This window comes from Mustela nivalis, assembly GCF_964662115.1.
Source record: "Mustela nivalis genome assembly, chromosome: X".
Taxonomy (NCBI): Eukaryota; Metazoa; Chordata; class Mammalia; order Carnivora; family Mustelidae; genus Mustela; species Mustela nivalis.
This window is the reverse complement of record NC_139040.1, coordinates 64,645,611-64,669,966: the sequence shown is the minus strand read 5'-3', so window position 1 is coordinate 64,669,966 and position 24,356 is coordinate 64,645,611.

Genomic DNA, 24,356 nt, shown 5'->3' with positions numbered 1-24,356 from the left:
TCTATAATAAGAATTATATATTATTCTTATAAATTATCAACTCTTACTCATTTTTCAAAGATAAACTCTCTTTGACTTCTGCCTGCTCTTGATGCTTTCTATACCTTCAAATATTTGTTTTCTGATACTCTACCAGGTTTCATAATTATTATCTGTGGGACAGTTCACAAGACTTTTCCATCCATTTAATTCTATAGTTCTGAACTATATTTTAAAATCCCAGGTGTGCTTAGGTGGCTCAGTTGGTTAAGTTTCTGCCTTCAGGTCAGGTCACAATCCCAGGGTCCTGGGCCCCACATTGGGCTCTCTGCCCAAGCGGGGAGTGCTTCTCTTTCTCTTTCTGCCCCTCTGCCTGCTTGTGCTCTCTCACTATCTCTCTGTCAAAGAAATAAATGAAATCTTTAAAAAATAAAAATAAAACCCCAAAGAGACAGGAAATTTATGAAATTTGCCCAAGTGTTTTAAAGGGACAGTAAGGTGGAAATTGGATATACCTTAGGTGAAGTTTCCCCCATTAATACTCCATTCTGTTGAGACTTCTCAGTAAAAGTTACACCAACATTCACACAGGCTCACACTAACACACAAACAAGATAAATATAATGTTTACAGTATTGATATCACATTGTAATTATTGATAATAACTCATCTTCAGAAATACTTCTCTTTTCCTTCCTATCTCACTTAAATTTGAGCAATTGAAATATGTATTGGTTAAGCAGCCATGCAGATATCGCATCTGACAAGTACATTCTCCTTTTCATGTCCACACTAAGTCCAGGAATGGAGCTGAATCTCTGGAACTCCAAAACTTGAAAGTCCTCTGGATACAGAAACCGCACATACTGACCTCTCCAAAGGAAGGACCAAACTGGGAGGTTATTTTGTGGTTAAGAAAAGTAAATTATTCGACTCTGCTGAAGAGAATGAGGGGAAGGAAGCTCCTGTCTATGGCCCAGTGGATCCTCCCTGCTCAACCCTGTGCCCAGTCCTGTCTGTATGTTGCTTCTAGATCTGTCTAGTCCTCGTTTGCATTCCTCATGAGGTATCCTGAACTGAATTTTTAATTTTGTCTCTGCTTTGTGTCCAAAAGGAGCAGGGCTGCCTAACAGGGGGATAGGCCTAGAACCCGAAAGATTTTTAAAAAGAGGTTGCCACTGGAGCAGAAGAGGAGTATTAAGAGAGGGAGGAAAGGGGGCTTTCTTTAAGGAGGGAAGTAACAGCCAGGTTGTCACTCACTTCTCTCTTAGTCCCTATCTTTTGTATCCTGAATCTTGGGATCTACTCACAGCTTTGCCAGAAACCCAGAGTCTGATTTTGAGGATATTACTTCCTCATTGTGGGTACCCTAGTTTCTTCATCTGTATACAAATGGGGATATCTTATATACCTGCAAATTGGTATCTTGCTCCCCTAAGTTATCTCTGCATATCGTTTCCAGCTACTGCTCAAAAAAAGGGACTATTTCCAAAGAAAATCGTAGGGAGATGTTTGTTTCTCTTTTTCCTTTGTTCCTTTTTTTCCCCTCGCTCTGTTAATGGCACCAATCCCTTCATATCACTTAGATAACAATCTTCCACGTTCTGACTCAAGTCTTGTAGAATTTTCTGTAGAGTGTTATCTTGCCTGTTCTCACTGTCCCTGTCCTAATTCTTAAAGCACTCACCATTTACTTGGTCTACATTAAAAGCCAGGAGAGCTGTGCTCTCACCTCAGAAGGGACTGTGTGGCCCTGGTTGCTTCCCCTCTTTAGACTTCACCTCTTTGTTTGTAAAATGAGGGGTTTGACCATCTTGGTCTCCAAGTGGAGGTTGATTAGGGTTATAGAGAGGGCTCTGATTGTCAAGAGCCCTGAACTCCAGTCATAGTTTCATCACTATCTAGCTTGTGATTTAGCTCCAATCCCTTCCCACTTTTGAGCCTTGGTTTCCCACCTGAACCTCCATTTCTGACAATTGAAGACTTTTAGACTGCTGGAAATAAGGACCTCGGCCTCTGATCTGCCTGTGTCTTTCCAAAACCCATGGCTTGAGCATATGGAGTGTTTTCTTGGTCTTTGGATTGCTTCTTGGAAATGTCTCTAATAAAGAGCTTTTTCTCTGGTGTTTGATGCTTTATCATCCCTGATAAGCCTTTAGCTCCCTCTGTCTTAGGCCCTGGGGGCCTGTACCTATATGCTTTAATAATAAAAGGTTATAAATTAGTGTAATTCCAGGGGCGCCTGGGTGGCTCAGTGGGTTAAAGCCTCTGCCTTCGGCTCAGGTCATGATCTCAGGGTCCTGGGATCGAGACCCATATGGGGCTCTCTGCTCAGCGGGGAGCCTGCTCCCCACCCCCCGCCTGCCTCTGCCTATTTGTGATCTCTGTCTGTAAATAAATAAATAAAATCTTTAAAAAAATTAGTGTAATTACGGTATTCTTCAATCTTGGCCCTCTCCCTATGCTGTCCTCCTTCCATATCAGTTTTCCTCTTATTTTAACTCAGCAGAACTTCTGGCTGGATCAGTGTAACAACCAGAAGCTAAGGCCATTTAAGCCATGACTGAGTCTATTAGACACCTAAGCTAATCACAGAGACCAGAATATTGGATGGAAGGAGAATAAGTAGGTCTTAGTTGGAGAGAAGTCAAGAACGGAGTAGGTAAGGGCTCAAAACCATTTCCCACCTCAAGTCCATGAAAGCCATGGCCCTGGTATGGACAACATGGCATGTCCCCTCAACTACCAGGCCAGAGAGAAGGGCGACAAGGCCTCTTCCCCTCTCAGGAAAGTAATTTTTGATACCTCCCTGATAACATGCCCCAAACACAGAGATTTGGCTCTGGATTTTCAAATAAAATTCAGAGTAACAGGCAGAAGCAATTACTGAACACCCTGAGTCCTAATCTTGCAGTGCTTTCCTTATCCTCTGAATACTCAATAGAAGTTTCTCTAATGAAAAAACCCTCTTCTATCCTGTTTGAGGCTCCCTTTTCCCAATCAAGGCCCTTGCTGACCTGGCCTCTTTTTATGGACTTTTAATGACAAAAGGCTATCAATTTGTATAATTAGAGTATTCAAATTACAATCCTTCCTTCCCCCTTGAAGCTGGCTGCCCACCCTTCTAGCTCCCTTTTAATTTTATTTAGTGAGAAAAACTCTTGTCAGTATTGCCATAGAAACCAAGCCGCCAGACCAATTACACCATTGAGGATCTGGACACTGACTCTCAAAGCTGATTTATAGGTCTTAACTTGAAGGCAGAGCAAGACTGCTGGAATGAAAACAAAGAGTCTCTCACCTGGAAAGAAGGGGAAGCAAAGCTCATTAAGGCTTCAGCCAACACTGCACCCCTAACTTCATCTTTACCCCTGTATTCCTTAGAGAAGGGGAAGTAGAGAGGCAGGAGTAAGAGGGGATGGACCTGATTAAGGATGAAATTCTGGGTTTGGACTTCAGACCTCATGCTGTTAGACTACTCCTGCCATGTCCCTAAGCCCACCCCTGTAACATGCCCTCCCCAGTGGGTATCCTCACTTCCTAATAAGTTACCTGGTATATAGTATGTACTCATAGTCCTTGTGTCCATCAGTCCCACTGGACAAAGGACTACAAGATAGGCCACAATAAGAACACCTTGGAATGTGGCCAAGTAAAGAGTTCTAATCCAGTGGATTTTTCTAGGAAATGACAGTAACAAAAACCTGTGTAATCTGGTTTAAGGCCCCCTGTTCACAGTCTATCTCTTCTGCCTTGTGGTGATGATAGTGCTGCTGCTTGGTGAAGGCGGGGGCAGTGAGGGTGGCATTAGGTTATTAATCACCAAAGACCATACGAGTATCAGGTTATTCTCACCTGCAAGAAATTCTTCCTCTTTTAATACCCCCTCTGCATTCACAGGCTCCCACTCATTTTCACAGACAGAGCAGAGCTTTTGTCTGCATTACCATAGCAACCAGAGACTAAATAGTTTAGAAGTGCATTATGCTGGGTCCTCAGGAACAATGGTCAAGAGAGAATTCTTGAGACATTTACAGTGTAACTTAGTAAGTTTATTTAAAAAGCACGGGGACAAGACTGTGGGCAGAAAAATTGCACTTATTGCTGTGTGAGACTAGTGGTAATCAGCCTTACTTAGTAACCAAAGGGAAGGGACCACTCAGGGAGTATCAGATTACAAAAATTTCCTTAAATTTCTTTGAATTTCTACTCTTAAAACTACTTTTGCAAGATTCCTCTGGTGCTTATCATTCAAACATCCTTCAGTCTAGGTAGGCCCCAAGACCTGCCTCTGACCAGTGAGGCTTTTGCAGTACTCACCTATAGCAGTGTAGAGGAGAAAGGTAATGAGTCAAATTTGCAGCTGGCCACTCCATCACTACCCTTCTCTTTTCTCTGGGGGAGCTAAGTCTGCAGCAGAGGTGAAAGACAAAGAAAGAGTCCATTGTGGAAAGTGCTAAATCACTGGAGAGAGTGGAAAGGGAGAATGTATAGGGCAATGACAACTCCCTCAAAATCTTCCCTGGCTATTTATATCCTAAGAATTTTTAAATCTCATGAATTCAATTTATTGATTTAATTTTCCTAAATAATTATCTTTTAATCTAAATTTTCAACTTCATTTGCATAATACTCTCTTTTTAGTCTTAATTTCTTCTCTACTGCTGCATTAAAAACAAACAGACAAAAAAGTAACTGGATTCCCAATTTTAAAAAGTAGTATGGATGAACATATAAGGTGCATTTTCAAGGAATTAAAAATTAAACTTTTGAATTGAGATCCAAGTGAGAGTAATCTATTTGCCTCAGCCTCTAGACTGGAATGGCCTTTGGATCCCCAAGTTTAGCTTCCAAAGTAACCATTATTCAAGATTCATAAAATATCTCAGGCCTCTGATCCTGTTTAACCCCAAGGCCCCATTAAAAAAAATATTCTTAGTTGTGAAATACATGGGCAAAAGCTCTCCTTCTGTGGCCAGGGCCTATTCTAGTCAAACCAATTATCACTAAAGCCCAGTACCACTCCCAAAGCCCTAGACATCTTAGCCTCAGTGACTCATAGAGAATTCTATTTTTTTTTCATAGAGAACTCTTTTTTTTTATAACTTTATCTTTTCAGTGTTCCAAGTTTCATTGTTTATGGATCACACCCAGTGCTCCATGCAATACGTGCCCTCCTTAATACCCACAACCAGGCTCACCCAAACCCACACCTCTCTCCCCTCCAAAACCCTCAGTTTCTTTCTCAGAGTCTCTCATGGTTCATCTCCCCCTTCTATTTCACCCAACATCCTTCACCTCTCCTTCTCCCAATGTCCTCCATATTATTCCTTATGCTCCACAAGTAAGTGAAACCATATGATAATTGACTCTCACTGCTTGACTTATTTCACTCAGCATAATCTCTTCCAGTCCCGTCCATGTTGGTACAAAAGTTTGTACAACATCTTTTCTGATGGAGGCATAATATTCCATTGTATATATGGACCATATTTCTTTATCCATTCATCTGTTGAAGCATCTGTTTGGTGACTGTGGCCATTGCTGCTATGAACACTGGCCCTTCTTTTCACTGCATATGCATCTTTGGGGTAAATACCCAGTAGTGCAATTGCAGGGTCATCGGGAACCTCTATTTTTAATTTCTTAAGGAATCTCCACACTGCTTTCCAAATTGGCTGCACCAACTTGCATTCCCACCAATAGTGTAAGAGGGTTCCCCTTTCTCCATATCCTCTCTAACACTTGTTGTTTACTGTCTTGATTTTGGCCATTCTAACTGGTATAAGGTGGTATATCAATGTGGTTGATTTGAATCTCCCTGATGGCTAATGATGATGAACATTTTTTCATGTGCCTGCTAGCCATTTGTATGTCTTCTTTGGAGAAGTGTCTGTTCATGTCTTCTGCCCATTTTTTGATGTCATTATCTGTTTTTTGAGTGCTGAGTTTGAGGAGTTCTTTACAGATCTAGGATATCAGCCCTTTGTCTGTATTGTCATTTGCAAATATCTTCTCCCATTCCATGGGTTGCCTCTTTGTTTTGTTGACTGTTTCCTTTGTTGTGCAGAAGCTTTTGATCTTGATGAAGTCCCAAAAGTTCATTTTTGCTTTTGTTTCCTTTGCCTTTGGAGAAACGTCTTGAAAGAATTTGCTGTGGCTGTTGTGGAAGAGGTTATTACCTATGTTCTCCTCTAGGCTCTTGATAGATACTGCCTCATGTTGAGGTATTTTATCCATTTCGAGTTTATCTTTCTGTATGGTGTAACAGAATGGTTGCGTTTCATTCTTCTACACATAGCTGTCCAATTTTCCCAGCACCATTTATTGAAGAGACTACCTTTCTTCCACTGTATATTTTTTACTATTTTGTCGAAGATTAGTTAACCATAGAGTTACAGGTCCATATCTGGGCTCTCTACTCTGTTCCACTGGTCTATTTGTCTGTTTTTGTGCCAGTACCATGCTGTCTTGGTGATCACAGACTTGTAGTAAAGCTTGAAATGAGGCAACATGATGCCCCCAGTTTTGTTTTTCTTTTTCAACATTTCCTTAACAATTTGAGGTCTCTTGTTTGTTCCAGCACTTTGAAAAATGCTGGTAGAATTTTAATTGGGATGGCATTGAAAGTATAGATTGCTCTAGGCAGATATTTTAACAATGTTTATTCTTTATTCTTCCAGTCCATGAGCATGGAATGCTTTTGCACCTTTTTGTGTCTTTTCTTCAATTTCTTTCATGAGTGTTCTGTAGTTCCTTGAGTACAGACAGATCCTTTACCTCTTTGGTTAAGTTTATTCCCAGGTATCTTATGGTTCTTGGTGCTATAATAAATGAAATCGATTCTCTAATTTCCCTTTCTATGTTTTCATTGTTAGTGTATAAGAATGTAACTGAGTTCTGTACATTGATTTTTGTGTCCTGCAAAGTTACTGAATTGCCGTATGAGTTCTAGTAGTTTGGGGGTGGAGTCTTTTGGGTTTTCCATATAAAGTATCATGTCATCTGCGAAGAGAGAGAGTTTGACTTCTTCTTGGCCAATTTGAATACATTTTATTTCTTTTTGTTGTCTGATTGCTGTTGCTAGGACTTCTAGTACTATGTTGAACAACAGTGGCAAGAGTGGGCTTCCTTCTTGTGTTCCTGATCTTTGTCTGGTTTGGGGATCAGGGTAATGCTGGCTTCATAGAAAGAGTCTGGGGGTTTTCCTTCTGTTTCTATTTTTTTGGAACAGCTTCAGGAGAATAGGTATTATTTCTTCTTTGAATGTTTGGTAGAATTCCCCCAGGGAATCCATCAGGTCCTGGACTCTTGTTTTTTGGGAGGTTTTTCATCACTACTTCAATCTCGTTACTAGATATTGGTCTACTCAGGTTGTCCATTTCTTCCTGATTCAGTCTTAGAAGTTTATAGGTTTCCAGGAATGCATCCATTTCTTCTAGATTGCTTACCTTATTGCCATATAACTGTTGATAAGAATTTCTGATGATTGTTTCTATTTCCTTGGTTTTAGTCGTGATCTTTCCCCCTTGATTCATAATTTTATTAATTTGGGTCCTCTATCTTTTCTTTTGGATTAGTTTGGACAGTGGTTTATCAATCTTATTGATTCTTTCAAAAAACCAGTTCTAGTTTTGTTGATGTGTTCTACTATAGCTCTAGTTTCTATCTCATTGATCTCTGCTCTAATCTTGATTATTTCTTGTGAATGGAGTTGGCTTGAATTTTTATTGATTTTCCAGTTCATGAAGGTGTAAGGAGAGTTGTATTCGGGATTTTTCAATTTTTTTGAGCGAGGCTTGGGTGGTTATGCATTTCCCCCTTAGGACTGCCTTTGCCATATCCCATAGGTTTTGGAGCAGTGTATCTTCATTCTTATTGGTTTCCACGAATTGTTTAACTTCTTTTTTGATTTTCTGGTTGATCCAAACATTCTTAAGCAGGGTAGTCTTTAGCTTCTAAGTGTTTGAATTCCTCCCAAACTTTTTCTTGTGGTTGAGCTCCAGTTTCAAAGCATTGTGGTCTGAGAATATACAGGGAATAATCTCAATCTTTTGGTATTGGTTAAGCTGTGATTTGTGACCCAGTATGTGGTCTATTCTGGAGAAATATCCATGTGCACTCAAGAAGAATGAGTATTCTGTTGTTTCAGGGTGGAATGTTCTGTATATATCTATGAGGTCCAATGTGTCCATCCGGTCCAATGTGTCATTCAAAGTTCTTGTTTCTTTATTGATTTTCTGCTTGGATGATCTGAGAATGGCATGTTAAGATCCCCTACTAGTAATGTGTTCATATCAATATGACTCTTTATTTTGATTAACAGTGGGCTTATGTACTTGGCTGCTCCCATATTGGGGGCATACGTATTTACAATCATTAGATCATCTTGGTGGATAGACCCTTTAAGAATGATGTAGTGTCCTTCTTTATCTTTGACTACAGTCTTCAGTTTAAAATCTAATTTATCTGATAATGAGAATCACTATGCCAGCTTTCTTTTGAGTCCCATTAGCGTGAAAGATGCTTCTCCATCCCTTCACTTTCAGTCTGGATGTATCTTTATGTTCCAAAGGGGTCTCTTGTAGACAGGATATGGACAGGTCCTCTTGTTTTATCCAATCTGTAACCCTGTGCCATTTTATGGGAGCATTTAGGCCATTCACATTGAGAGTGATTATAGAAAGATATGGGTTTTTTTAAAAGATTTTATTTATTTATTTGACAGACAGAGATCACAAGTAGGCAGAAAGGCAGGCAGAGGGAAAGAGGAGAAAGCAGGCTCCCTGCTGAGCAGAAAGCCCAATTCAGGGCTCGATACCAGGACCCTGGGATCATGACCTGAACTGAAGGCAGAAGCTTAACCCACTGAGCCACCGAGGCACCCCTAAAGATACATTTTTATTGACATCATGTTGCCTCTGAAGTTCTTGTTTCTATACATTGTCTCTGTAAGTTTCTGTTCTATGTCACTCTTTGTTTCTCTCCTCTTTTATAGATCCCCCCCTTAATATTTCTTGTAGTGCCTGGTTGGTGGTCACATACTCTTTTAAACCTTGTCCGTCTTGGAAGCTCTTTATCTTTTCATCCATTTTGAATGTCAACCTTGCTGGATAAAGTATTCTTGGCTGCGTGTTCTTATCATTTAGTGCCCTGAATATGTCTTGCCAGCCCATTCTGGCTTGCCAGGTTTCTGTGGACAGGTCTGATGTTATTCTGATGGACCTTCCTCTGTACCGAAGGAATCTCTTCCCTCTACCTGCCCTCAGAAGCTTTTCTCTAAATTTATGATTCGTGAGTCTCACTATCAAGTGCCTTGAGGTCTTTCTAGATTCATTGATCTTGGTGGGTGTTCTTTCTGCCTGTAGGAATGAACACTTGTTCCATTCCTCAGACTGAGAAAATTTTCATCCAGAATTTGTTTATTTATATCTTCTAGTCTTCTCTCTTTCTCCACCCCCTCAGGGATCCCAATAATTCTGACACTGGAATGTTTCATGGCATCATTTATTTCCCTAATTCTGTTTTCATGGCTTCTAAGCTGTTCCATGCCTTCTTTTGATCCTTTTTCTCTCTCAGTATGTCCTCTTGATCACTAATTATATTTTCTGCTTCAGTTACCCTAGTTGTTAGAGTATTTAGATTAGATTGGATCTCATTGATAGTGTTTTTAACTTCTGCCCAGTTGGCTGTCACTTCTGCCACTTAGAGATTTTATGCTGTCACTAATGGTTTTCTCCAACCTAGTCATTGCCTAGCTAAGTGTTATTCTAAATTCCCTTTCCAACACACAGTTTGTGTCCATGTCCAATAGTTCTGATGGAGAGGGCACAGTCTCTGAATTTTTCCTTTTTTAGTTATTCCTCCCCCTAGTCACTTTGGTGAGAGGTGGTTGAGGGGATGTTTAGGTGAATATGTTAACCACAATCTAGGCAAGGTACACCCTGGAACATTTCAGAACAGTTGGAAGTCACCACCAAAAAGAAAGAAAAAAAAGAGTGAGAGAAAGAGAGAGAGAGAAAAAGAGAAAATCCAGCCAACATGAAACCAAAATATAAAAGTTATAAAGTATGTAAACAAAAACAAACATACAAAAAACTGACCAAAGTAAATGACAAGTTTAAAAAAAAAAGAACCCAGCCAAAATGAACCCCAAGAATAAGATTTATATAATACCAGAACAAAAACACACACACAGAAACACTTACAGAAGAAAAAGATGGGAGGGTGGTTATAAATCCTTGCTGTGGGTGAGGAAGTTTATTTTGATTCTTCCTGAGTGTATCTTGATATCTTTTAAAGGACTTAACTTTCCAGAGATACAGGGAAATTAAAACTGCTTTATATATAGGGGTAGCATTGATTAGGGAAAGAGCATTACCGTGAAGCTTATATCTATATGTATATTAGGAAAACAGAAAAAAAAAATAGAAGAAAAACACATGTATATGTATGTAAAAAGTTCATGTTAAAAGGTTATTATGGAATATGTTGTATTAAACTTCTAGTTGTAATGGAAAGTAGGATAAAAAAATTTTAAATTAAAAGAACAAGAATTGTGAGAACAAATTAAAAGAAAAGCTGTATCTATAAAATATACAGGTTTTGCAAGAATGCCAGGAGCTTAATATATTGTTTTCGCCTGATGTCAGGGTTTTACAGTTTTATGGGGAACCTGTGGTGGTTGTTCTTTCCTTCTTTTGGCTGGATTTCTGGGGGAGGAGTCTTTATGTTATTTTTCAGGCAGTCTTGCTTGGGTTGAGTCACCCTGCCCCCTATCAAGGGGCTGGGCCCTGTGGAAACCAGTTTTTCAGGCTTTTGTTCTCTGGAGGTTTTGTTCTTTGGGGGCTTTTTGTGGCTTTTCAGAGGTTTAATGGAAAGCAAGCTGCACCCAGACCTCTGTCTCAGAGAGAATCCTCAGTCTTCTCCCCTCTGGGTGGGTGGTCCAGAACACACAAACTCCCCCACTGCAAACTCTGCTGCACAGCACAACCTCCCAAAGGCAGTACGCACCCCAGGCACCATCTCAGTGGTTGCCTGAGGTGCCTGCTTGTCTCTGCACCCCCATGCCACTAAAACCACAAATGATATTTGTCCAGGGAGCCTGCTTCCAGTGGCTGCCTTTGCCAGGACTGCTGTGTGCAGTCCGTGCAGGGTGTGCTGACTCTGCTGTCACACAGATCAGGAAAGACTAAGGCAGGGATTACTCGGCTTCTCTCAGGCTCAGGCTGGGATCGTCCAGACCCTCCGCTGGTCCTAGAGACTGCCGGCTAGCGCACACACCAGGCTCTCTCACACATGAGTGGGAGTGCACCCAGCCGAGCAGTGGTTCAAGCAGCAGAAAGCCATGAGCTCAGGGACCACGGAGGCTCTGCCTCACTCTCTCTGGAACAGGTGGCCACTGGTGGTGGCTGTCCTGGGTTGGTGGGCTTAGGCCAATGTCTATGACCTTCTGATTCTACCAGTTGCCCCTTAAGATCTTTTGCTCTTTTTGAGTTCTTTTAATCAGACTCTAAGTTAATGCTGGTCCCCAATCACAGGGCACTTTCATATTAGGGTATTACTATCCAATGGGTCACTTCTGGTGGCTTTCTCCCCTTTCTTTTTATCCTCAGGTATTAGTCCAAGCATTCCCACTCTGCTTTACCTCTCCACTGGTGTCTTCCACTCCCATAGAGATCCAGAAGTGTATAATCCTACATCTCAGGCTGATTTCAATTATGTTCAGAGTGTTCTGGTAGATATTTAGCTCACTTTAGGGGACCAGTTGAAACAACATCTCCTACTTCTCTGCCATCTTGCCCCACCTCATTGAGAACTCTTAAAGTGATTCCTGAACTTAAACTAATGACTCATCTTGTCCCCAGTCCTTGATAAATAAACTGCTTTCTAAGTCAAATACCAGGGAAGGCTCTGTATCATCCAATATTACATGGGCCTTGAGATCTGTTCATTTGTTTTTGCACTCAGTGCGTAACTGATGGAGCACTTTCTACATGGCCAACACTGAACAGGAGACCAGGAATGAACTGGTGAACAAATCCAGGTGTGTCCTCATCCTCCTGATGGTCTGATGAGGTATAATGTTGATGGTCATGCTGAACTCTGACAGTAGAGAAGAAGGAGCAAAACACTCAGGAGGGACCAAAAAGCATTTCTTGTCCCTTCCTTCTCTCTTACCTTCCTATTATTTGTGGGTCCTCAAGGCTGAATGGTCCTGAAGACCCCATATCTGTATAAAGACTTTCCTTTGTGGCTTTCCATTTTGGATAATTAAGTTTGAATATCCACATCAAACAAAAGGACCTCCAGATTCCCATTGCATTATAGCTGCCTCTAAACAGTTGTCAAGGTGGAACTACAAAGATTATTTGCTTTTTACCATATTTCACAAAATTTTAAATTTTGTCTTTGGGCACTCAGGAGTATGATCAGGGCCTATTTGATATAGCCACTGTTCACCCAAAAGGAGATTTATTTCTTCATGAAGTTGTTCTCCTGATTCTCTCCACCAGGGTTTGCTACCCTTCTCTCACATTTTCCTTCCAGTACCTTTCAATGAAAATGTGGGTATTTCAAAAAGAGATCAAATTGGGAGGAGTATGCTATTGGACCATGCTATAGGGGAAACAGATCCTACTATTCAAGACAATATCCTTAACCAAAGACACTGACTTTCAATCCTTGACCAGAAAATGCTTTCAGATCTGGAGATACTAGTCTACCTCCTGTCCCTTCTTTGTTTTTTCATTTGTTTGTGTATTTGTTTTTGTCCTTTGTTTTGACATGTGAAGCCTTGAGCCCAATTCACCTGCAACCACTAATCAGTGAAATCTTTTACAATTCCCAAGAATAGGCCTATTAATCTTTATTCCTTAATGTCGCGGCCGGTGCAACAAACCGACCAGGAACATGAGGGTAAGAGGATGGTGAAAAGAAATTAAGAGACAAAGAGATGGGGGCAGGAGGAGCACCAAGGAGGATGTCCCATAGTGCCCAAGTTTATTTTGCAGAGTTCTGATTTATACCACACAGTAAGGGAATCACCTCCTGTACATCTGGTGCTAGTTTCTATTTTGGCCTGAGAGTAGCTGGCCATGCAGAGATATAAGACAGCCTTGACCTTCGTGGTTTGGACACCTAGGCCATAACTCAATATTCACAAAACACAGGAGCCTTATTAACTTAGTCTTGAGACAGCAGCTGCAATGGCAACAAGCCAAACCTTACAATGTTCTCATAACAATCACCAGGGAAAAACGGTGGCACTCTAGCTCGCCACCCGTGAAAGTCCTTGTTGAAGAGGTTCCCAAGAACTGTTGCTCTATTGGGTTAACCCCTTCTAGGCACGAGGCTCCCAACACCTTAAGAGTCAAATACTTTTGAGTTTCCAAAGTTCCAAAGTGTTCTGAAATTTGTAACCCAGTGCTGAGTTTAGCCTCCACACCTGGCATGTGAGCCTATTGGGAATCAGAAGCCAGGAAGAATTCTAGGCTCACTCTTGGTCAGCAGAGTTTTATGGCTAAAAATGTGAGCATGACAGCATAAATTCATTGTGTCCCTACAAGCCAAGGCATGAGAGCAACATTTGATAGATACCCACTGTAGGGTATCTGTGCTGTCAGATACCCACTGTAGGACTCTGAGGTCCCAAGCTCACATATCCACCTGGCTTTTGAATATTTCCATTTGGATATCTTGTTATACCTCAAATGTAATGCTTATATATGGTAACTCAGTATTAATTATAATTCTGATAATTACTGTGAGACAGTGTGCTAAGAAATCATATTATCATACAAGTGTTTCTACAAGTGGAATTTGATGCTCATGGAATGTTAATGTCACAAGTATTTTAAACGTTACTCTAAGTAGTCTTCTATATATTATGGGACAGATTTTTATTCATGTAGGCAAGGAGGAAAATACCCATTTCTCCACACCAATCCCTACATTATTATACCACTTGTTGTATTTATTCTACAGTGAGGTATGTAATACATAAATTTTTTTTCTTGTTTACAATTTCTTTTCACAAATACTACAGGTCATGGATTAAACTCAACCATTCTCTTACACAATACACAAAGATAAAATCAGTGAGTAAAGATAAGCAAAAAAGAAGAAAATATGATTAACCTGAAGAAAAATAAAAGCAGCTGAAATCATAGAATCTAAGAAAAAACTATTAAAATGTGTATCTATGTCCTTCTGTGTGTGTATTTATGTGTATAAATAATTTATGATACATAAAATATTCAAAGAGAAATAGAGTCATCCTCCACAAGTGTTTTAGGTTTGCCATCATGGTCTTTTTATTTAGTCATTTATTCATTCACACTTCTTAAAATCACATTGTACAGAGATTTCTGCTCCTGGGAAGGTGGAATATACTTATGTTTCCATATTTCTGCCCCTAAGTTTAGCTTAAAACCCTGGACATTACATATTAAATTATCATAAAACGATCCTGTGAAGTTAGAAAATAAGGCAGACATGAGACCCCAGTACCTTAGGAACAACATAGTGGTGAGGTCCCTGTGTTTGTTTTTTGCAATACTTATCCCTAATTTTTATGCCAGAAACCTAGAAATTCCAGTACGAAAAAACATAAAAGGTCCAAATAAAGTCTACTCTCTCTAGTCAAAGTATGAAGAAAATGGCAACTTAGCAAGACAGACAACTTTTAGCAAGTAGTCACTCTAGCCCAACACAGAACAAGAAAAAAAAAAAAAAGAAAAGAAAACCTTCAGTCTTATCTTCCTCCCCACAAAATCAGACTGTGTACAATGGATCAAAAACTATATATGGATAAATACAATAGACTTTTCTTTCCTTTTGAGTCTTCTAAATTATGTTTAAGGTAAAAGCAAAAATTATAACATTGTCTGATGTAGATTTCAATGCAAATAGTGGAAATATTTACCAAAAAAAAAAAATATACAGTTGGTGAGTAAAAGGATGTAGAGGGAGGTAAGATTTCTACACTTCATTTGAAACTAGTAGACTTTGATACATTATGTATGTATATGTACTATCATACCTAGAGACCACTAAGAAAGCTGTACAATGAGGTAAACTGAAAAACATTATAGAGAAATCAAAATGGAATTTGAAAAATGTTCAAGTAACCCATAGGAAGGTAGGATAAAGAAAATGGTGAGATAAAAAATGAGAAGAAAAAACAGAAAACAAAAATTAAAAAGGCATATTTGTATCTTATATATCAAAAATAATATTAAATATAAATGGTTTATGTATACTATCTAGAAGGGATTGGTAGAGTGGTTTAAAAATCATTGCCCAGGGCACCTGTGTGTCTTAGTCAGTTCAGCGTCTGTCTTTGGCCCACGTCATGATCCCAGGGTCCTAGGATCCAGTCCCGCATCAGGCTCCCTAATCAGTGGGGAGTCTGCTTCTTCCTCTCCCTCTGCCCTCCCCCCACTTGTGCATGCTCTCTATCATGCTCCCTCTCTCAAATAAATAAATAGTCTTTAAAAATATAGAAGTAAACTCATTGCCCAACTATATGTTATTTATAAAGTCTCATTTTAAATATAATGATAACGCGTATGCTGAAAGAAATAGAATGGGAAAAGCTATACAACACAATCATCAAGAAAAAGCAAGAGTGGCTATATCAATATCAGATAAAGCATATTCAGAGCAAGGAAAATTTTCAAGGACAGAGAAGAGAATTACAAAATAAAAGAATAAATTATCTCAGAAGATATGTAAGTCCTAGTATGTATGTATCAAACAATAACTGTAAAATGTATGAAGCAAAAATTGATAGAACTAAATGGAGAAATAGACATAGCTTCAATTGTAGTTGATAACTGCAAGACTTCTATAAATTGTTCATAAAACAATTACACAGAAATTCACTAAGGATATAGAAAAACTCAATAACACTGTCAGTCAACAGGATCCAGCTGACATTTATACAACACTCTACCCAACAAAAACAGAATACACTTTTCAAATGCCCAAAGAACATATAATGAAATAGATCAAGTCTTGGGCCACATAAAAAAACCTCAACAAATTCTCAATACTGAAATAATACAGAGTGTGTTTCTAAACACAGAAAAGCAAAGTAGATATCAACAGCAGAAAGAAAAGAGGAAATCTAGACATCTAGAAGAAGTTAAAAATGTGCTTCAAAAGAATCCAAAGTTGAAAAGAGAAAATCAGTAAAGATAAAACCATAAATTAAAAAGTTGGGTTTTTAAGAAAATGAGTAAATTTAATAAAACTCTAGCAAGACTAATGAATTAAAAAAAAAGATAGGAGAGGAGGACTCAAGATGGCGGAGAAGTAGCAGGCTGAGACTACTTCAGCTAGCCGGAGATCAGCTAGATAGCTTATCTAAAGATTGCAAACACCTGAAAATCCATCGGCAGATCGAAGAGAAGAAGAACAGCAATTCTGGAAACAGAAAAATAACCACTTTCTGAAAGGTAGGACCGGCGGAGAAGTGAGTCCAAAGCGACGGGAAGATAGACCCTGGGGGGAGGGGCCGGCTCCCGGCAAGCGGCGGAGCAACCGCGCACAAAATCAGGACTTTTAAAAGTCTGTTCCGCTGAGGGACATCGCTCCAGAGGCTACCCGGGGCGAAGCCCACGCGGGGTCAGCGTGGCCTCAGGTCCCGCAGGGTCACAGAAGGATCGGGGGTGTCTGAGTGTCCCAGAGCTTGCGGGTATTGGAACGGGAAAGCCGGCTACAGAGACAGAGCCGACAGTAAGCTCCCAGCTCGGGGTGACCTTGAACCGGTCTCAGGCTCGGTGAGCTCGGAGCGCGGCCGGAGGTCAGGCAGACGGGAGTAACTGGGCGCTGTTCTCTGAGGGCGCACTGAGGACTGGGGCCCTAGGCTCTCGGCTCCTCCAGGCCAGAGACCAGGAGGCCGCCATTTGTATTCCCCGTCCTCTGGAACTCTACAAAAGTGCTCAGGGAACAAAAGCTCCTGAAAGCAAACCCGAGCGGATTACTCACCCCGGCCCCGGGTAAGAGCGGTGTAATTCCGCCTGGGGCAAAGACACATGAGAATCACTACAACAGGCCCCTCCCCCAGAAGATCAACAAGAAATACAGCCGAGACCAAGTTCACCTACCAAGGAGTGCGGTTTCAATACCAAGGAGAGCAGCAGAATTCCAGAGGAGGAGAAAGCCAGGCACGGAACTCATGGCTTTTTCCCTGTGATTTTTTGTTTAGTCTTGCAGTTAATTTAATTTTTTTTTTTCATTTTTTGTTTTTTTTTCTCGCCTTCGGGTAAAATTTTTTTTTTAACTGTTACCTTTTTCTTTTTTAACGATTTTTTACTAGTTTATCTAATATATATATTTTTTCTTTTTTATATTTTTCTTAATTGTTTTCGTTTTTTTAAATTCTTCTCTTTTTTTTCTTTTTTCTTTTTTTTTCTTTCTTCCTTTTTGAACCTCTTTTTATCCCTTTTCTCCCCCCTCACGATTTTGGATCTCTTCTAATTTGGTTAAAGCATATTTTCCTGGGGTTGTTGCCACCCTTTTAGTATTTTACTTGCCCCTTCATATACTCTTATCTGGACAAAATGACAAGACGGAAAAATTCAACACAAAAAAAAGAACAAGAGGCAGTACCGAAGGCTAGGGACCTAATCAATACAGACATTGGTAATATGTCAGATCTAGAGTTCAGAATGACAATTCTCAAGGTTCTAGCCAGGCTCGAAAAAGGCATAGAAGATATGAGAGAAACCCTCTCGAGAGATATAAAAGCCCTTTCTGGAGAAATAAAAGAACTAAAATCTAACCAAGTTGAAATCAAAAAAGCTATTAATGAGGTGCAATCAAAAATGGAGGCTCTCAGTGCTAGGATAAATGAGGCAGAAGAAAGAATTAGTGATATAGAAGACCAAATGACAGAGAATAAAGAAGCTGAGCAAAAGAGGGACAAACAGCTACTGGACCACGAGGGGAGAATTCGAGAGATAAATGACACCATAAGACGAAACAACATTAGAATAATTGGGATTCCAGAAGAAGAAGAAAGAGAGAGGGGAGCAGAAAGTATACTGGAGAGAATTATTGGGGAGAATTTCCCCAATATGGCAAAGGGAACGAGCATCAAAATTCAGGAGGTTCAGAGAATGCCCCTCAAAATCAATAAGAATAGGCCCACACCCCATCACCTAATAGTAAAATTTACAAGTCTCAGTGACAATGAGAAAATCCTGAAAGCAGCCCGGGAAAAGAAGTCTGTAACATACAATGGTAAAAATATTAGATTGGCCGCTGACTTATCCACAGAGACCTGGCAGGCCAGAAAGAGCTGGCATGATATTTTCAGAGCACTAAATGAGAAAAACATGCAGCCAAGAATACTATATCCAGCTAGGCTATCATTGAAAATAGAAGGAGAGATTAAAAGCTTCCAGGACAAACAAAAACTGAAAGAATTTGCAAACACCAAACCAGCCCTACAGGAAATCTTGAAAGGGGTCCTCTAAGCAAAGAGAGAGCCTACAAGTGGTAGATCAGAAAGGAACAGAGACCATATACAGTAACAGTCACCTTACAGGCAATACAATGGCCCTAAATTCATATCTCTCAATAGTTACCCTGAATGTTAATGGGCTAAATGCCCCTGTCAAAAGACACAGGGTATCAGAATAGATAAAAAAAACAAAACCCATCTATATGTTGCCTCCAAGAAACTCATTTTAAGCCCGAAGACACCTCCAGATTTAAAGTGAGGGGGTGGAAAAGAATTTACCATGCTAATGGACATCAGAAGAAAGCAGGAGTGGCAATCCTTATATCAGATCAATTAGATTTTAAGCCAAAGACTATAATAAGAGATGAGGAAGGACACTATATCATACTCAAAGGGACTGTCCAACAAGAAGATCTAACAATTTTAAATATCTATGCCACACCGTGGGAGCAGCCAACTATATAAACCAATTAATAACAAAATCAAAGAAACACATCAACAATAATACAATAATAGTAGGGGACTTTAACACTCCCCTCACTGAAATGGACAGATCATCCAAGCAAAAGATCAGCAAGGAAATAAAGGCCTTAAACGACACACTGGACCAGATGGACATCACAGATATATTCAGAACATTTCATCCCAAAGCAACAGAATACACATTCTTCTCTAGTGCACATGGAACATTCTCCAGAATAGATCACATCCTCGGTCCTAAATCAGGACTCAACCGGTTTCAAAAGACTGGGATCATTCCCTGCATATTTTGAGACCACAATGCTCTAAAGCTAGAACTCAACAACAAAAGGAAGTTTGAAAAGAACCCACATACAAGGAGACTAAACAGCATCCTTCTAAAGAATGAGTGGGTCAACCGGGAAATTAAAGAAGAATTGAAAAAAATCATGGAAACAAATGATAATGAAAAAACAACGGTTCAAAATCTGTGGGACACAGCAAAGGCAGTCCTGAGAGGAAAATATATAGCGGTACAAGCCTTTCTCAAGAAACAAGAAAGGTCTCAGGTACACAACCTAACCCTACACCTAAAGGAGCTGGAGAAAGAACAAGAAAGAAACCCTAAGCCCAGCAGGAGAAGAGAAATCATAAAGATCAGAGCAGAAATCAATGAAATAGAAACCAAAAAAACAATAGAACAAATCAACGAAAGTAGGAGCTGATTCTTTGAAAGAATTAATAAAATTGATAAACCCCTGGCCTGACTTATCAAAAAGAAAAGAGAAAGGACCCAAATAAATAAAATCATGAATGAAAGAGGAGAGATCACAACTAACACCAAAGAAATACAAACTATTATAAGAACATACTATGAGCAACTCTACGCCAATAAATTTGAAAATCTGGAAGAAATGGATGCATTCCTAGAAACATATAAACTACCACAACTGAACCAGGAAGAAATAGAAAGCCTGAACAGACCCATAACCAGTAAGGAGATTGAAACAGTCATTAAAAATCTCCAAACAAACAAAAGCCCAGGGTCAGACGGCTTCCCGGGGGGAATTCTACCAAACATTTAAAGAAGAACTAATTCCTATTCTCCTGAAACTGTTCGAAAAAATAGAAATGGAAGGAAAACTTCCAAACTCATTTTATGAGGCCAGCATCACCTTGATCCCAAAACCAGACAAGGATCCCACCAAAAAGAGAGCTATAGACCAATATCCTTGATGAACACAGATGCGAAAATACTCAACAAAATACTAGCCAATAGGATTCAACAGTACATCAAAAGGATTATTCACCACGACCAAGTGGGATTTATTCCAGGGCTGCAAGGTTGGTTCAACATCCGCAAATCAGTCAATGTGATAGAACACATCAATAAAAGAAAGAACAAGAACCATATGATACTCTCAATAGATGCTGAAAAAGCATTTGACAAAGTACAGCATCCCTTCCTGATCAAAACTCTTCAAAGTGTAGGGATAGAGGGCACATACCTCAATATCATCAAAGCCATCTATGAAAAACCCACTGAAAATATCATTCTCAATGGAGAAAAACTGAAAGCTTTTCCGCTAAGGTCAGGAACACGGCAGGGATGTCCATTATCACCACTGCTATTCAACATAGTACTAGAGGTCCTAGCCTCAGCAATCAGACAACAAAAGGAAATTAAAGGCATCCAAATCGGCAAAAAAGAAGTCAAATTATCACTCTTCGCAGATGATATGATCCTATATGTGGAAAACCCAAAAGACTCCACTCCAAAACTGCTATGCTATCTAAAGCAATCTACACATTTAATGCAATTCCTATCAAAGTACCATCCATCTTTTTCAAAAAAATGGCACAAATAATTCTAAAATTTATATGAAACCAACAAAGACCTCGAATAGCCAAAGGGATATTGAAAAAGAAGGCCAAAGTTGGTGGCATCACAATTCCGGACTTCAAGCTCTATTACAAAGCTGTCATAATCAAGACATCATGGTACTGGCACTAAAACAGACACATAGATCAGTGGAACAGAATAGAGAGCCCAGACACAGACCCTCAACTCTATGGTCAACTAATCTTCGACAAAGCAGGAAAGAATGTCCAGCGGAAAAAAGACAGCCTCTTCAATAAATGGTGCTGGGAAAATTGGAGATCCACCTGCAGAAAAATGAAACTGGACCATTTCCTTACACCACACACAAAAATAGACTCAAAATGGATGAAGGACCTCAATGTGCAAAAGGAATCCATCAAAATCCTTGAGGAGAACACTGGCAGCAACCTCTTCGACCTCAGCCGCAGCAACGTCTTCCTAGGAACAACGCCAAAGGCAAGGGAAGCAAGGGAAAAAATGAACTATTGGGATTTCATCAAGATCAAAAGCTTTTGCACAGCAAAGGAAACAGTTAACAAAATCAAAAGACAACTGACAGAATGGGAGAAGATATTTGCAAACGACATATCAGATAAAGGACTAGTGTCCAGAATCTATAAAGAACTTAGCAAACTCAACACCCAAAGAACAAATAATCCAATCAAGAAATGGGCAGAGGACATGAACAGACATTTCTGCAAAGAAGACATCCAGATGGCCAACAGACACATGAAAAAGTGCTCCATATCACTCGGCATCAGGGAAATACAAATCAAAACCACAATGAGATATCACCTCACACCAGTCAGAATGGCTAAAATAAACAAGTCAGGAAATGACAGATGCTGGCGAGGATGCGGAGAAAGGGGAACCCTCCTACACTGTTGGTGGGAATGCAAGCTGGTGCAGCCACTCTGAAAAACAGCATGGAGGTTCCTCAAATAGTTGAAAATAGAACTGCCCTATGACCCAGCAATTTACCCTAAAGATACAAACATAGTGATCCAAAGGGGCACGTGCACCCGAATGTTTATAGCAGCCATGTCCACAATAGCCAAACTATGGAAAGAACCTAGATGTCCATCAACAGATGAATGGATCAAGAAGAGGTGGTATATATACACAATGGAATACTATGCAGCCATCAAAAGAAATGAAATCTTGCCATTTGCGACAACATGGATGGAACTAGAGCGTATCATGCTTAGCGAAATAAGTCAAGCAGAGAAAGACAACTATCATATGATCTCCCTGATATGAGGAAGTGATGATGCAACATGGGGGCTTAAGTGGGTACGAGAAGAATAAATGAAACAAGATGGGATTGGGATGGAACAAACCATAAGTGACTCTTAATCTCACAAAACAAACTGAGGGTTGCTGGGGGGATGGGGTTTGGGATAAGGGGGTGGGATTATGGACATTGGGGAGGGTATGTGCTTTGCTGAGTGCTGTGAAGTGTGTAAACCTGGTGATTCACAGACCTGTACCCTGGGGATAAATATATATGTTTATAAAAAAAATAAAAAATTAAAATACAAAAAAAAAGTCAGTGAACACACACACACACAAAAAAAAGATAGGAAACACAAATTACTTACATCCTGAATGGAATAATGGGTATCACTACACACCCTGCAGATGTCAAAAGGTAACAAGAGAACACTATGAACAAATCTTCATACATAAATTTTACAACTTAGGAAAAAACGAAAAGCAGGTATTACTACAACTCATGCAATCAAAGGTAGGTGCTTTGAATAACCCTATCAGTATTAAAGTAGTTGAATTTGCTGTTTAAAAGATCCTCCCCTCCCCCCAAAAAATAAACTCCAAATCTAAATGGCACCACTAGAGAATTTTCCCAAATATTTGAATAGGAATTAACACCAGTTTTACACAATCTCTTCCAGAAAATATGAGGGACAACTTCCCAGTTCTTTCTAATAAACTCAGTATTGCCATGACACCAAATCCCAAACATACAAAGTGTAAAAAGAGAATATAAGACACCAATAATGCTTATGAGTATAGATGAAGAAATTGCTTTTTTAAAAATTTTATTTATTTATTTTTTAAAAGATTTTATTTATTTATTTGACAAACAGAGATCACAAGTAGGCAGAGGCAGGCAGAGAGAAAGGAAGGGAAGCAGGCTACCTGCTGAGCAGAGAGCCCGATGTGGGGCTCGATCCCCAGAACTCTGGGATCATGACCTGAGCTGAAGGCAGAGGCTTTAACCCACTGAGCCACCCAGGTGCCCCTAGATGAAAAAATTTTTAACAACATATTGGCAAATAGAATTAAGTTATATATGTACATACACAAAATTGTATGTGTATGTATATATACATATACACCATGATCAAGTGGAGTTTATCCCATAGATATAAGTCTGGTTAAATATTTGAAAATCAATCAATGTTATCTATATTTTTAAAAGATTTTATTTATTTGAGAGTGCATGAGAGAGAGAGAACACGATTTGGGGGAGGGAAGGGCAGAGGGAGAGGGAGAAGCAGACTCCCTGTTGAGCAGGGAGCCTGACATGAGGCTTGATCCCATGACCCTGAGATGATGACCTGAGCTGAAGGCAGACACTGAACTGACTGAGCCATGCAGGCACCCCTGCAATCCACCATATTAACAAGATAAAGAGAAAAATTATATAATCAAATGCAGAATAAAGCATTTGACAAAATTCAAAAGCCGTTCATGATTAAAAAAAAAAAACTCCCAAAAAATTAAGGATCAAGGGAATTTTCCTCAGTTTTTTCATATCAGTTTTATTTGTGATAGTGAAATCCTGGAAACAACCCAAATGTACTCTAATAGATGAATAATTAAATAAACTGTGGCACATTCATTCCATGGAATACACACAGCAATAAAAAGGGACAGACTATTGATACATGCACCAACTTGGATAGATCTCAAGGGTATTATTCTAAGTTAAAAAGCCAATCTGAAAAGTTACATGCTATATGATTCTATTTATGTAACATTCTTGAGATGACAAAATTATACAGATGGAAAACAAATCAGTGGCTATTAGGAGTAAGAGATGGCAGAAGTGTGTATGAAATCAAGTGTGGATGTGATTATAAAGGCAAGGGGAAAACATTTCCTGGGATAGAATAATTATATATCTTGTATATGGTGGTGGTTACATGTGTAAAATGACATAGAACTATAAACATACATTATATCATTGTCAGTCTCCTGGTTTTGACATTGTACTATATAGCAGTAATCATAGGAAAGTACTGGGTAAAGAGTACACAGAATCTCTCTGTACTACCTTTGCAACCTCCCATGAACTGGTAATTATTTCAAAATAAAATGTTTAAAAACTACATTTTGCAATTTCCCACAATTTCAAATATTCTTCTAGGACATCATTTGCAATGTTTGTAATATCTTAAATTCTCATGAACAAATCCTACTTTCTCAACCTTTTCTATTATTGTTGAGCATTTGGTGTGATTCAAATTGTCATTTTAAATAAGTGGTGGTGAATAGAACATCCTTGTATTTAAATCTGTGCTGATAGCCAAAAGT